The sequence below is a fragment of the Bombyx mori genome, chromosome 5 (assembly GCF_030269925.1).
Source record: "Bombyx mori chromosome 5, ASM3026992v2".
Classification (NCBI taxonomy): Eukaryota; Metazoa; Arthropoda; class Insecta; order Lepidoptera; family Bombycidae; genus Bombyx; species Bombyx mori.
The window spans coordinates 4,335,170-4,348,305 of record NC_085111.1 but is presented as its reverse complement, the minus strand read 5'-3'; the positions used below and the strand labels follow the sequence as shown (position 1 = coordinate 4,348,305).

Here is a 13,136-nt window from a genome sequence, read left to right as displayed (position 1 = left end):
TTCTACACGTTTAATTTTTGGGTGAGCTTTCTGTTTTTCAGAATAATTTATTAATTATTACCTACCTGTTTTTATTCAAAGCCTTTTAAGGCACTTATTAACTCCATGACCCTTATTTAGTTCATTTTTGTAAGGGATTTTATGACCTGGTAACTAAAACCCTTAGGTCAAGTCAGGCATAAAATGAAAATGAAATGAAAACGAAATGAAATGAGATGAGATATTCTGAGATGAAATATAATCTTTGTGTTTACCACAAACTATATCACTAAATGATAATTGGTGCTGCCAATAGTTGACCTCTATGAACTTAACACCCGAAAATATTTTTTATCAACTAGCCGTTTGTTCGTGGTTTGTTCATAACTGTTTGTTAAAATACTTAATTGTTCGTTTCATATTTAATTTAAAAAAATTACAAACTTATTGATAAGTTGACGCATAATAAATAAAATTCATTTGTTTTATTTTTATTATAAATGTTCTTCGATAGCTTGTGTTTTTTTACTATTTGATAGATTAATTGAATCATTTGTTCGATTGCCTTTAATATGTATTTCTTACTTGATTTTTTCCAGAATTAATTTATAAATTTTTAATTGTCATTGTATACATTGAATCACGTGACCTTAAAGCATATTCAAAACTATAGGTGCGGTACTATATGTGCATATTTTTGCTGAAATTAAATAATGCGACTTAGTATTGACTGACGAGTCAACTACAACATTTCAATAAATTATACAAGTAATATAGCTTTATTATAAATTTAAGTTTGATAGATACAAATTTTGAAAACTTAAGCACACAAGGGGACAGTTAAAAAAAATTGCTTTTGAAATTTATTACATTACGTAGGTACTTTCTATAGCTGAAGATCGGTAAGTTTAAAAAACAATACATTTCATAGAAACTCCTAAGCATAATGTCTTGTTGTGTTTATTTAACTACTCTAGTACCCTTTAGTAAATACTAAAACACCTCTAATAAATATCGCATTTATAAATATAGCAATAATTTAATAATTCAAACGATTCCATACCTAATTAATTTATTGGTCATTTTTAAACTTAGTTTACTTCCAAATTTTCAGTGGCCAACCGTTAATCTGCCAAAGAATAAATAATTTACCATTGCATTTATCAAACGGACTTTTTCGATATTATTATGAACAATGAGGTTCAGTTACCTATTACGACTAAATTGCTTAAGGTAAGACTTCAGACAAAACTTCACTTATTATATAAGCACTTCATTTGAGATTTTCCAATACCACTATTTGTTAGTTTTGGTGTATTGTTGGTATCCTGAGGCGCTATTTCAAATATGCCCGGACAGGTAGGTAAGCTCATGGGGTTCAACCTGATAGGAGCTAGCCCTAGCAAGAACAGTTCCTTCCCTGAACCTGCCACCGGATCAAAGTCGCGATCAGAGTTGTGTTTATGTGAACTAAGGTAAATAATTTAATTTTAAGGTCCCATGTAAAGTTTGTAAAATAAAGTCTTTTATATTTTGGAGGAAATTATAAAATACAAATGATTGCTTTTTGCCTGTTTAGCTTTTTTTACCTACATATGTTGATAGCCTTGAGAAGCTACATGTATCAGCTTCGCCCTAACCCATAGGTGAGCTCACGGGGCTCAAGCCGGAGTGGTGCTAACACTGGCCCTAGCCAGTGTCAGCCAGGTCTACCACCGGATCGGAAACGCGGCCCATTGAGAAGATCCGGCGAGAAACACAGTGGGCTAATGCTCAGCAAGAATTTGACCAAAGCCCGGGGTCATTCTGGGCATATAAATAAGGTTTAAAAAATTGTCTTCCTCATTTGGACTTCCTCAACTGTTGGAGCTACAAAAACTGCTCATTCAGTACAAAGTGGATTCTATTAATTTAACGATCACTAGAGGTCGCTTTACGCAGGAAATTTTGTTTTAAATAAAGGGCAGTAGATGGCAGTAAAACACAGAACGGCCCATTCCTGTATTTTTTCCGAAAATGTATTGTTTATTATTCAAAAATTTTATAACATATAAGCTCTTAATATTTGTTAGTATAAACCAACAAATGTTAAATAAAAAATTATGTGTTATTTTTCTTATTTATTAAGATTTTTTTTTTTTTTTTATTTAAACAAAGAATAACATTCAGGTTTTTAATTATACAAAATGAATTAATGAATAGTGACTGACCGATTAACTTTTTTTTCTATTTTTTTCATCAAATGATTCTTTTTTTTGTAACCTTTATTCCTTAATATTATTTTAGCATAGTTTGGGAGGTGGATATTACCGTTCCGCCGTTAGTAAAGTATTTTTTAAATATAAAGCGTTTCTGAAAGATCACAAGTGTAGTGAAATGATATCAAATCCATATTAATATTATAAATGCGATAGTAACTCTGTCTGTCTGTCTGTCGCGCTTTCACGCCAAAACGACTGAACCGATTTAAATGAAATTTGGTACACAGATAGTCTAGACTCTAGAGCCTGAGAAAGGACATAGGCTACTTTTTAATGCGAAAAAAGTGTTGTAAAGGGTTGAAAGGGGGGGATGAAAAGTTGTATGGAAGAACTTATAGTCATTTTAGAGCTAATAGTTTGAAACTTATTTTTTAGGCTATGGATTCGATGTAAATAAATATGACACTAAGCTTACACATCAGTATAACAAATAATTTATAAAAATATAGTGTCAATTACTCAAAATATAACGATAAGTGTCAAATGTAAGAAGGAAAAAAATCTACCATTAGGGGGCTATTTTTGCGTGCGCCGCAAAAATCGTTAGTTACACGTTTATAACATAAAATGGAAATGTTTATCTCAAATAGACCTACAAAAAGCCCGTAACAGCATTTATCTATCTTTTATTTGTAAGCCATTATCGCCAAAATAGTGAACCATTGATATAAGAAGAGAAAAGATTAGATTTTTTGTTTGTTATACGTTTTTTTTTTATTGTGTTTGTTACTGTCAGGACCAGATTTGTAGAAAAAAATATTCAATAAGATCAATAATAAATTACAGTTCCCGAAGCAAAGCGAGGGCGGGTCGCTAGTCATAAAATAAAAGAACAAACTTAAACAACGACATACATTGCAGAAAAATACATAATATTGTCACAGATCTGTTTTTGTATAATATTTTACGTTTACTAGCAGTAATATTCTAACGGTCTATCGAGAGATCTAATAATAATACAGCATTCCTGAAAAACTTAATAAATCGGTGACTCTTAAGGCAAATTCCGGACTATAGTCCTGGGGGAAATTGTGCCAATATCAATTTCAAGTAAGTTTGTGAGATAAGGATGATATACGTTACGATATTATTTTATGACTTTCAGATATTTTCGGAATGAAATCGAGTCATAGAATTGACAATTTTCGATAGCTTTAGTGCCTTTTTGTTGGGAGAAAATTGCTGGGCAGAGCTCAGCTTTTGGGGCAATGGGGTGGCAATTGGGCAGTCGAACCTGAACTAAAACTCGACACTCTATACCCGAGAGTCCGATACCCATTGGAACTAAAATTGAATAGGACAAGAGGAGCAACATCACCCGGTATTGTTTAACCATTATATTTTGCTGTTTGTCGTTATAGTACGAGTATCTTATAGTTTTCATATAGACTGTTCTCTTTCAATGATCAGATCAATCATCAATGTGAAGATCATAGATGAGCTTATAAATGAAATGAAACATAAACACAATTTTATACTAACACAATCTTATATATATTTAATAATAATATCTTTTATATAATTAAAAAAATAATGCCGAGTTCTTCTAGGGTTCAATTTAGATTACCTTATAGAAATTCAGCACAGCTTTGCAGTTGACTATACCCTTTAATAATACTAGACGGTGACCGGTATTTTTTTTGTGATAAATCGTAAGTTAAAAGACACAAATAATATAAATAAACAATTCATTTTCTTTGTCTAACCTTAAACCAAACACTCATTGGCTTCGGGTGGCTTAACAACGCCATCTGCTGAAATAGCTTTAGTGTTATTGTATCTTGCTCTCAATTATGAAAAATAGTATTATTATTCGCCAATAGATGTCGGAAAGACATAAAGTTTATTATCGATAAAGTTGATTATTGAAAACATGAATAAAACAACATTTTCTGAAAATAAATCGTAGCTAGATCGATTTATCGCCCCCGAAATCCCCCGTATACTAAATTTTATAAAAATCGTTGGAGCCGTTACCGAGATTCAGATTATATACATATATTATATTAATATACAAGAATTGCTCATTTAAAGGTATAAGATAAATAATTTTGTTTTTAAGCTCAAGATAAGTGAACAAGTTCACGGCCCATAGACATCAAAACGTGAATATCGACACCGACCTTGAAACGTGACGTCTTTAATGTATTCAGGCCAGGCCATCCCACGTTTCAAGGTAGAACGCATGAATGCTGCGGAGACAAATAACAGTGAAGAGAGAACAGTACTGGGACCAGTTAAAGGCACATTATAATCATAATCAATAAAATTGAAGTCAATTTATTTTTCATTTTAAACCAGCCGTTCTATGAAATTCTATTCTATGACCGAAATCCGTTAGTACAAACGTCACGTGCGCTCCCTTGTATCGAGAGATAGATCAAGCGATACCGATCTTCTACATTCACGTACGACCTTGACGTAGATTTACGTTTTGATCTGATCGGACACGTAGGGCAAGAAGCTGTCAAAACGAGAGGTCATAAAAATAGTAAATAGTGAAAACTTAGGAGAAATAACTGAAATGCAATATTCCCTAGGCTGTAAATAAGATTATGCTTGAACTAGAGAGCGCGATACATTGTGAAGCCTGTTTTGTGTATTTACGATTTCAAGATCCTCGCAAATTTTAAGAACTACTTTTTTTAGTTTAAATTTTATTTCTATTTACTGATCTGTTAACCTGCTTGGCCTATTCTTCCTGGGCCCCGCACGATCATGCCCATTAGATCAATTTTCGCCAGTTTTCCGAGTAGATGTTTCGTATAATGGAGAGTCGCCATCAAAATTGGGATGGCAAATAGAAAGAGTATGAGACGCGGCTTTTTTGTCGTTCAAATCTGATCACGGCATAAAAGCAGCACGGCAGTTTATTTATTAACCGATTTAAAATCTGACGTAAGCAATTATGCACTTAATTGCACTTTAAAATTGTAGGTCTAACCCCATGATGCTCCATCATCGTGAATGTATAAAAAAAAGCTTATCCTAGTCATTTAAGTTTTTCTCTCTTTCAAATTATGTTAGCTAATACTTTATGCTAAACAATCTAATATTTTATGGCCATTGTGATGTCCATAAAACGTAGGGCCTATTTCCTATCAGCCTGTATGTTTATCTACGACAGTTGCAAATTAATGAAAGTTTTAGAAATAATTACAAAAAAGGGTCGAAAGGACCCGTGAGGGTTAAACATGCTAACCCGGTACTTATTGGACTAAGAATTTGACGTAGGCCATCAAGGGCTTCCTAGCAGTAACGGTGTCAAGTCATAAACGTATAGTGAGTTACAATAAACAAAATTCGTTAGAGCGAAAGGAATTGTTGCCGTAGTTAGACGAGCTGGTGGGAGATGCTTACCGAATCCGTAGACAATCCGTAAACGATAACTCGGAGACGCGGAGTCGAGGTCTTTATTACTTTGTTAGACAACGGCTGCTCTATGACGTAAATCGGAATTCACTGCTCCGCTGCAAACCTACTAAGCCCCACCAGCTGCAAACCACTAAGCCCACCAAGTGATGTTAGCTAGACACAAGTTCTAGAAATTAATATTTTTTTGAATGCTCATTTTTTTGATCATCTGCTTTTCGTCATCATTCTCCTGCCCTTCTCCCAGTCACCTGGGGTCGGCGTGACATTCTTTCTCCTTTCATACTCCTCTATCATATACTATTTCTTCGCTCACTCTCCTCATACACATATCGTCGTCGACACAATCCATCAATTTTTTTCTTAGGTCTACTTGTTCCTCTAAGTCCTGATCATCTACTTTGATAATCATAAATTCGTATACCTTCGAAGGCAATAGAAAACAAACATTAACGTTCTCGAAAAAAAGTCTAGGATTTTTTTGCATTTTTTCTGAAAAAGACACTTGAGTCGCTTACTCTTTGCACCATAGAAAATCTTTGAACCCCTAGACTTCAAGTGGAATGAATCAAAATACCGATAACATATCGTAAACTTGCAATCGTGGTGCATTTGTCCCTAGCTGAAATGATTTCTAATATTATTTTGTTGGTAAAATAAAATAGGGAAGGAAAAATGATGAGGGAATTCCATTTCGTTCGTTTTTTATTTGTTTAAGTGTTTTGAAGTGAACACTTCTTAGGCTATGATTTGAAACTCGATGAAACAAAAAAGCGACACTAAAACGAGACAAACATAAACTTCTATAGGACTTAGTTTGCTTTTTTTTCCTACCTATGCTGATAGCCTTGAGAGGCTATATCAGCTTCTCCTTGACGTGTAGGTGAGCTCACGGGGCTCAAACCGGGTGTGATTAGTTTCCGATCGAATGAGATATATTTCTGAAGCTTTAATTACACCGCGTGTGAGTAGCATGTTTTTTTAATTACTAAAGAAGTCTATTTAAAAGCAACGTAAGCCATTGAATAGCACCCACAATAGAATGTGTACCGTTTGACTGACTCTGTTTATAAATTGATTTTTGTAGAGAATGTCTACATTGTCATATTCCGCAACTAAATTGTTTTTAGACGTTCGCATGGTTTAAAATCTTTTTTTTATTTAAACCATCCCATAATTATTTAGGGTACTTGCGTTATTGCTATTGGATAGTTATCTTATTTATATACTTAAAAGCTTTAAATACAATATACCAATAATACAACTTGATTTTATGTGTAAATATAATTTGTACATATTAAAATTTGAAAAGTGAATTTTCATTATGGATCGATATAATTGAGCCAAGCGCGCTCGTCTAGCTATTCAATATTATTAAAAAAAAATGCCACACTTAATATCTCACTGGTTTAATTAAGTACTTTTGCGCTCTGTTCACAATTTCCTCTTGTCACGCAGGGCCGTACCGAAAGAATTCCAACAGTTTTGATAAGGGACACGGGACACTTCCTGCTTTTTCTATCCTGTATATTTAAAATACAACCACTACGGCTAAGGTGGCTTTTAATATAAAATTAAGTAGGCTAAGTGGGATATCATTGAAGATACGGTTTTTTTAAAAAATCCTTTTTTTTTTTTTTTTTTTTTATGATTGAAAGTTTACTGGTGGCCCGAAGGCCTTTCCAGTTTCACCAGGACAGGTGGGCGAGCAAAGGCTCAGCCAAGAGGGGTGGGATTTGCTAACAACTGCCCGAGCGCCTCCGAAGGAGACCTAACAACTCAAGAGCAATTGTTTCGCGAATGAATCTACTACCGGATCGGAATCGCGACCCGCTGAGAAGATCCGGCGAGAAACTGAGCGGGCTGATGCATGGGTTAGGTTGCACGTCGACCTCTTTGTCGAGTTCGACGAGTACGGTTACCGGGGTCCCTAAGCCTGCCCCTAGTATTAGAGCTGAAGGCATCTAATGCAAAGGTTATTGGATCTGATGGATCCGTAAGGACGTGTCTAGGGCGTCGACGGTGACTGGCTCCTGCATGATCAGGATTCGGGGAGTAGTCAGCGGCGGCAACGATAAGGCGATTATCATGACGCATAGCCTTATCGAAGTATCGTTCCGACGCTGACTTCATGTATTTCCGAATTGATTCGAGGCCCAGGTCGTCGTGTAGGTCAACGTTCCTCACGAACCACGGAGCCCCGACAGCTAACCTGCAAAAGCGGGATTGTAGGGATTGGAGGGTGTCTATGTGTGTGCGGGCCGCGTGAGCGAACACCACACTCGCGTAAGTCATGACGGGCCTTATGCAAGTTTTGTAAAGTGTCACCTTGTTCCGAAGGGACATTTTACTCCGCTTACAGATCATGGGGTAGAGTCTACCGAAAATAAACGCGGCACGGTCACGGACTGATTTTATATGCGGGCGGAATGTCATCGATGCATCCAGGGTAACGCCCAGGTACTTGACCTTCCTGGCCCAGGGTATGGGTTGTCTAAAGAGAGTAATCGGGGGTATGAGATTCCTCCTCCTAATCCGGGAGGAAATCCGTGTGGAGCTTCCCCTCTGAAATAGCACCGCAGTACTTTTCGCTGGGTTGATGTCTATGCGCCATTTTCGGAACCACTGTCCTAGGGCTAGGGCTGCGCTCTGAAGCTTCTTCGCGATTAGGGACTTATTTCTACTAGAATAGTAAACAGTCGTGTCGTCGGCGAATAAAGCTAAATGGGTCGGCGGCGACCGGGGAATATCGTTGACGAATAAGCTAAATAGGAGGGGTGAGAGGACAGAGCCTTGCGGGACTCCAGCTGTGAGAGGTCGTGGGGAGGAGCGGGTTCCCTCGACTCGATATCGAAAAGAGCGGTTCGACAAGAAGTCCCGTATGATGAGCACGAGACTTTGTCGAACGCTTTTGCGACGTCGAAGAAGAGAGCTCCCGTGTATAACGGTTTTGGTCGATTAAGCCCCACAAGAATGTGCTCCGTGAGGCGGTGCACCTGTTGAACGCATGAGTGATTTGTACGGAATCCGAATTGTTCATCGATAAGAATGCCCTTGGATGAGACGAAGTCTCTGAGGCGTTTGTAGAGCAGACGCTCATACAGTTTGCCTAGAGACATGAGGAGGCTAATCGGGCGGTAGCTCGTCGGATGATTTTTTGGTTTACCGGGTTTATGTATGCCGATAACGTCCGCTTCTTTCCACACCGCGGGAAAGATACAGTTCGCCATAGCGGCATTGAAAATAGATGCCAACATCACGATGAGTTGGACGGGTAGAAGTTTAATAACGCGGTTGGATATACCGTCGGAACCGGGAGCCTTGCGAGGACGTAGGTCTTTGATCAAGTCTTTAACTTCCATCGGGGTGACGGGTGGTAACGCATCAGAGGGTGGCAAGGAGGCTCTGCGTTCTACCTCACTGTCTACTAATTCTACATGAACAGGGTCCACGGATTGAGTGCTGGGCGTGCACTGGGTTTGCAATGTATCGGCCAGCAGCTCTGCTTTTTCGTCATCATCGAACGCCGCGAGTCGGCCTGAGGGGCCTACGAGGGGGGGCATAGTTACTACCGTATCCGATTTGAGAGTACGAGCTAAGCGGTAGTAAGACCTTTGGGAGGGCGCGAGTCCTTCTAAGAAATCAGACCATCTGGCATCTCGGACTTCGGCGATGCGAGACTTTACGTCGCGTTGTAGGGCACGCATTCGAATACGATTTTCCGCGGTAGGATACCTGTCGTAGGCGCGTATCGAGGCGTTCTTAGCTCTAAGGAGTTCCCTAATATCGTCGGACAATTTGAAGCGGTGAAGGAAGTCCTCCGCTACAACTTGTTTCGATGACCTATCTAATGTCGAGGTGATGTGTGACGTTAAGATGTCTATGGCTTCAGCGGTATCCTGAGGAGACGGGATAGAGTCCGGGTTAAACGGGAGCGATGGTGGATCAGATTCAGCCAGGCTGATGCCCAGCGTGTGCCAATCCACCACAGTCCTCGTGACGGGAACGGAATCGGGAGCGCGACCGAGCTTCATAACGACGGGACGGTGGTCTGAATCTAACTCTGAAACTACTTCGATCGAGTGTAAGCGCAGAGTTACGTTTTTTAATAACGCTATGTCGAGTATATCCGGGCGATGCGCGATATTTAGCGGGTAGTGAGTCGGGGTTAGCGGAGCGACGATATCGAAGGCGAGATCATCGACTAACGCGTCAAGCCGCCTGCCATTCGGGGTTGTGGTGTGTGAGTTCCACCTGATGTGTTTACAATTTAGGTCGCCCGCCAGAATGACAGAGCTCCCCATACCGAGCAGCGCCTCGATATCACTGCTTAGAACGATCTTATCCGGTGGAAGATAAACGGACGCGATAACGATCGGCGCGTGTCCCGTCAGTGAGATTCGGCACACTGATGCTTCGATATTAGCGAGCGCGGGAGGATCGAGCGGGACGCAATGCAGGGCTCTTCTATAGTAAATGACGGTACCACCACCACGGGCAGAGAGCCTGTCGTTCCTGACCATGTTATAGTTCGCGATTTTAGGGTCACGGCGCGCGGGCTTAAGTAGGGTCTCCTGCACTAAAAAGATATCAATTTGGTGGTCACGCAAAAAGTCAGAAACCTGATCACGTTGATTTGCGAGACCGTAAGCGTTAAAAAATCCTATCGTTACGGATAGGGGCTTTATTCTACTTATATACGCCATTGATTACCGGCGGAGTGAGGGGAGGACGTACGTATTTAATGACGCGTATACGTCGGCGTATTCCTGCACAACGGCGATAAAGTGTTGTGCAGTGGAGGCAGCGCGAATGGCGTCGCCCAAAGCGTTAACGCGCTCAAAGTTGATCGACTGAAAGAAGTCGATCGCTAAAGCGAGATTGTCGGACGCGGTCGGAGGGCAAGTCGCGGGAGAGGGACGAGTCGCGGGGGCGGGACGAATCGCGGAGGAGGGAGTTGTAGCCGTGTTCGTGTACGGCAGCGGTTTTGCCCAGGCCGAGACACTGGGCACCGCCGCCGGAACGAACGCTGGCTTAGCCTGCGACGCAGAGGGTGCCGAGGCTTTGATGTCTGGGCCGGAAGCTCGGAGGCGGTTTTGGCGGGCGACGCGGCGATTTATTTTAGGGGCTCGGGGGCAACCACGGTAATTCGCGGGGTGACCCTGTGTTCGACACAGGACGCAGCTAGGCGGTTCCGTCGCGGTTTTTTGGTCGCGAGCGCAGAGGGCCGTGGCGTGATCGCCCAAACACTTAACACATCGGGGGCGCGCGTGACAGTTACGGGAAGAGTGCCCGTACAATTGACAGTTATGGCACTGGCTAGGAGTGCCTTTTTTATGGGGGGCTTCGACAGCGATACCAGAGAGCCTACAGACGGTCTGTGTGTTAAAGATTTTCTTACCCTCGGGGGTAGGCTGGAGAGCGACTAGAACCATATTATATGGCTCCCTACCGCGACCGGTGTGCATACGGTGCACAGAATTCACTGGTAGGCCTTGTTCTAACAGGTCGGCTTTTACGAGCTCTACATCTAACTCTTTAGGGATTCCGCGTATTACAACGCGGAGTTCGCGCTCCTCCTGGAGCGTATACGTATGGAAACTTATACGCTCCTTACGGAGGTAAGAAGAGAGGGCCCTATGGTCGTCGGGTGTTTGAACCTTAATTTGAATGCCGTTCGCGAGGTTACGGGCATTCGTGAAATTTATATTTTTGGCCTTAAGGGCCAGGCAAACTCGATCCCAAGCTGCCTTCTCCTGAAGGATAACCGGGGGAGGGGTCTGGGTTTTATTTTGTGCCACCGGACGCGGCGACGGAGTGGCACGGGCTGGGGGCGCAACGGGAGTCTGAGGGCGGGGGCGCGACGCGTTCACGGCTTTGCTAATTTTAGCGGCCGCGGGAGCTCGAGACTCCGCGGCACGCTTCTTACCCTTCTGTACCAGGGTGAATCCATCCGTCGATGAGGCGGGGGCGAGGTCGACCTCCATGTCCGAGTCAGAGTCGGAGCACGAGGAGGCGGGTGCAGGCGACCTACGAGCAAGTGTAGGTGTTTTAGAGGGCGCGACGGAGGCCGCGGATGATCGCTCAGCTGAAACGATGGTCACGGCGGACGACGCAGCAGTTTTTCTCGCCAGTATAGGCGACACGGGAGCGGCAGGCACGACAGAGGCTGCGGTGCTCAATGCAGAAGCTCTGCACGCAGGTACAGGCGACGCAGGAGCAGCGAGCGCGGCGGAGTCCTCGAGAGGGCTCGCAGTGTGATTGGCCTTGAAGGCCAAAAACTCCGAGGCGAGCTGTGGGTGGCGAAGTCGGAGGAATTCCGCGAATACAGCGTCCATGATCGCTGAGTACCCAGGTGGGGCGGCCCCGGGTCTTGAAAACACTCGCCTTGCGGCGAGGCCCCAACTTCTCGGACCTGAGCGGTTCTATTGAACACAGGTGGCAATGCGGCGCGATTACTACAGGACAAAGAAAAAGCACAACAAAACAGAAATTACGAAAAGAAACAAAACAAATAAATACTTGCAGGAAACCACTTTGTCGGCAGATGTACCACGAACACAGAAACAACAAAAGGAAACAAAACAAATAAAAACTTCCAGAAAGAGCACTTAGTCGGCAGATGTACCACAAACACAGGCCGCGCGAACAATGGCCGGGCTAACAAAAGCCGGGCGAACAAAGACCGGGCGATCGAGTGGACGATGAGCACGTCCGCACGTGACGGGTGCCTCTATCGGAATGAAAAAAAAAAATCCTCTGAATAGATCGTGAAATTCCAGAACGATACGTATTAATCACGTTCACTAATTACGTTATCAGATCTTCAAAATCCCTAGAGATGTTCACGTCTTCTCCTTTAACTATAATCATCTCGGGGTAGAGCTCATCTCTACTACCTGATTCTACAGTAACAGTCCACACATCTTGCTGCTACGGACGGTTGATAAGAAAATCCAGTTGAGCAGATCGGAGTCATGGTATATTATCATGTTTTTGTGAGTCATAGACATAATTAAAGCTACTCTTATGGCTTAATCTTAAAAGTCTGTTTATTATTAGTGATATACCTATATGTCGTTAATTTCCAATTTTAATGGTCCCGAACGACTAAGGTGTTGCTCGTCAACTTTTGAATATTATGTCAACTACCTTCAAATTATCTTTAAAAAATATTCTTTCCATATTTTTCCCGTAAAAGTTTTAATTAACACCGAGATTACATACGTATCTTCTAATCATTGCCATCCTCCATTTGTTTCTCAAATAACAGTAACGGTTGAGAAAAATACATTTTTAGTACGAAATGGACATTTCTCAGTTGATTTGCGTGTCGCAGGGTAATTTAATAAAAACACATCTATCGTAGGGGAAGTACGGGTCAGTGGGCCAACTAAGTCATCGGCTTTAGGGCATTCTCCATACTTTGTATTTTGTGTTAATTATTATTCATTTACTTTATTTAATAATAATGATAACTTTATTAGATAGTTTTATTCTTTACTATTTTAATTAAAGTGCTTT

General features: G+C 41.4%; 1 long non-coding RNA gene across 1 annotated transcript in view; it reads left to right on the top strand.

The window, feature by feature from the left end:
* Window positions 1-713: 713 nt before the first annotated feature.
* The window catches only part of LOC134198848 (uncharacterized), a 34,120-nt gene continuing 21,697 nt past the window's right edge, over window positions 714-13,136 (top strand). Inside the window, exons 1-2 of the long non-coding RNA XR_009973093.1 lie at window positions 714-881; window positions 1,094-1,212. This is a non-coding gene — a long non-coding RNA (uncharacterized LOC134198848). The remainder of the gene's footprint in view (window positions 882-1,093; window positions 1,213-13,136) is intronic.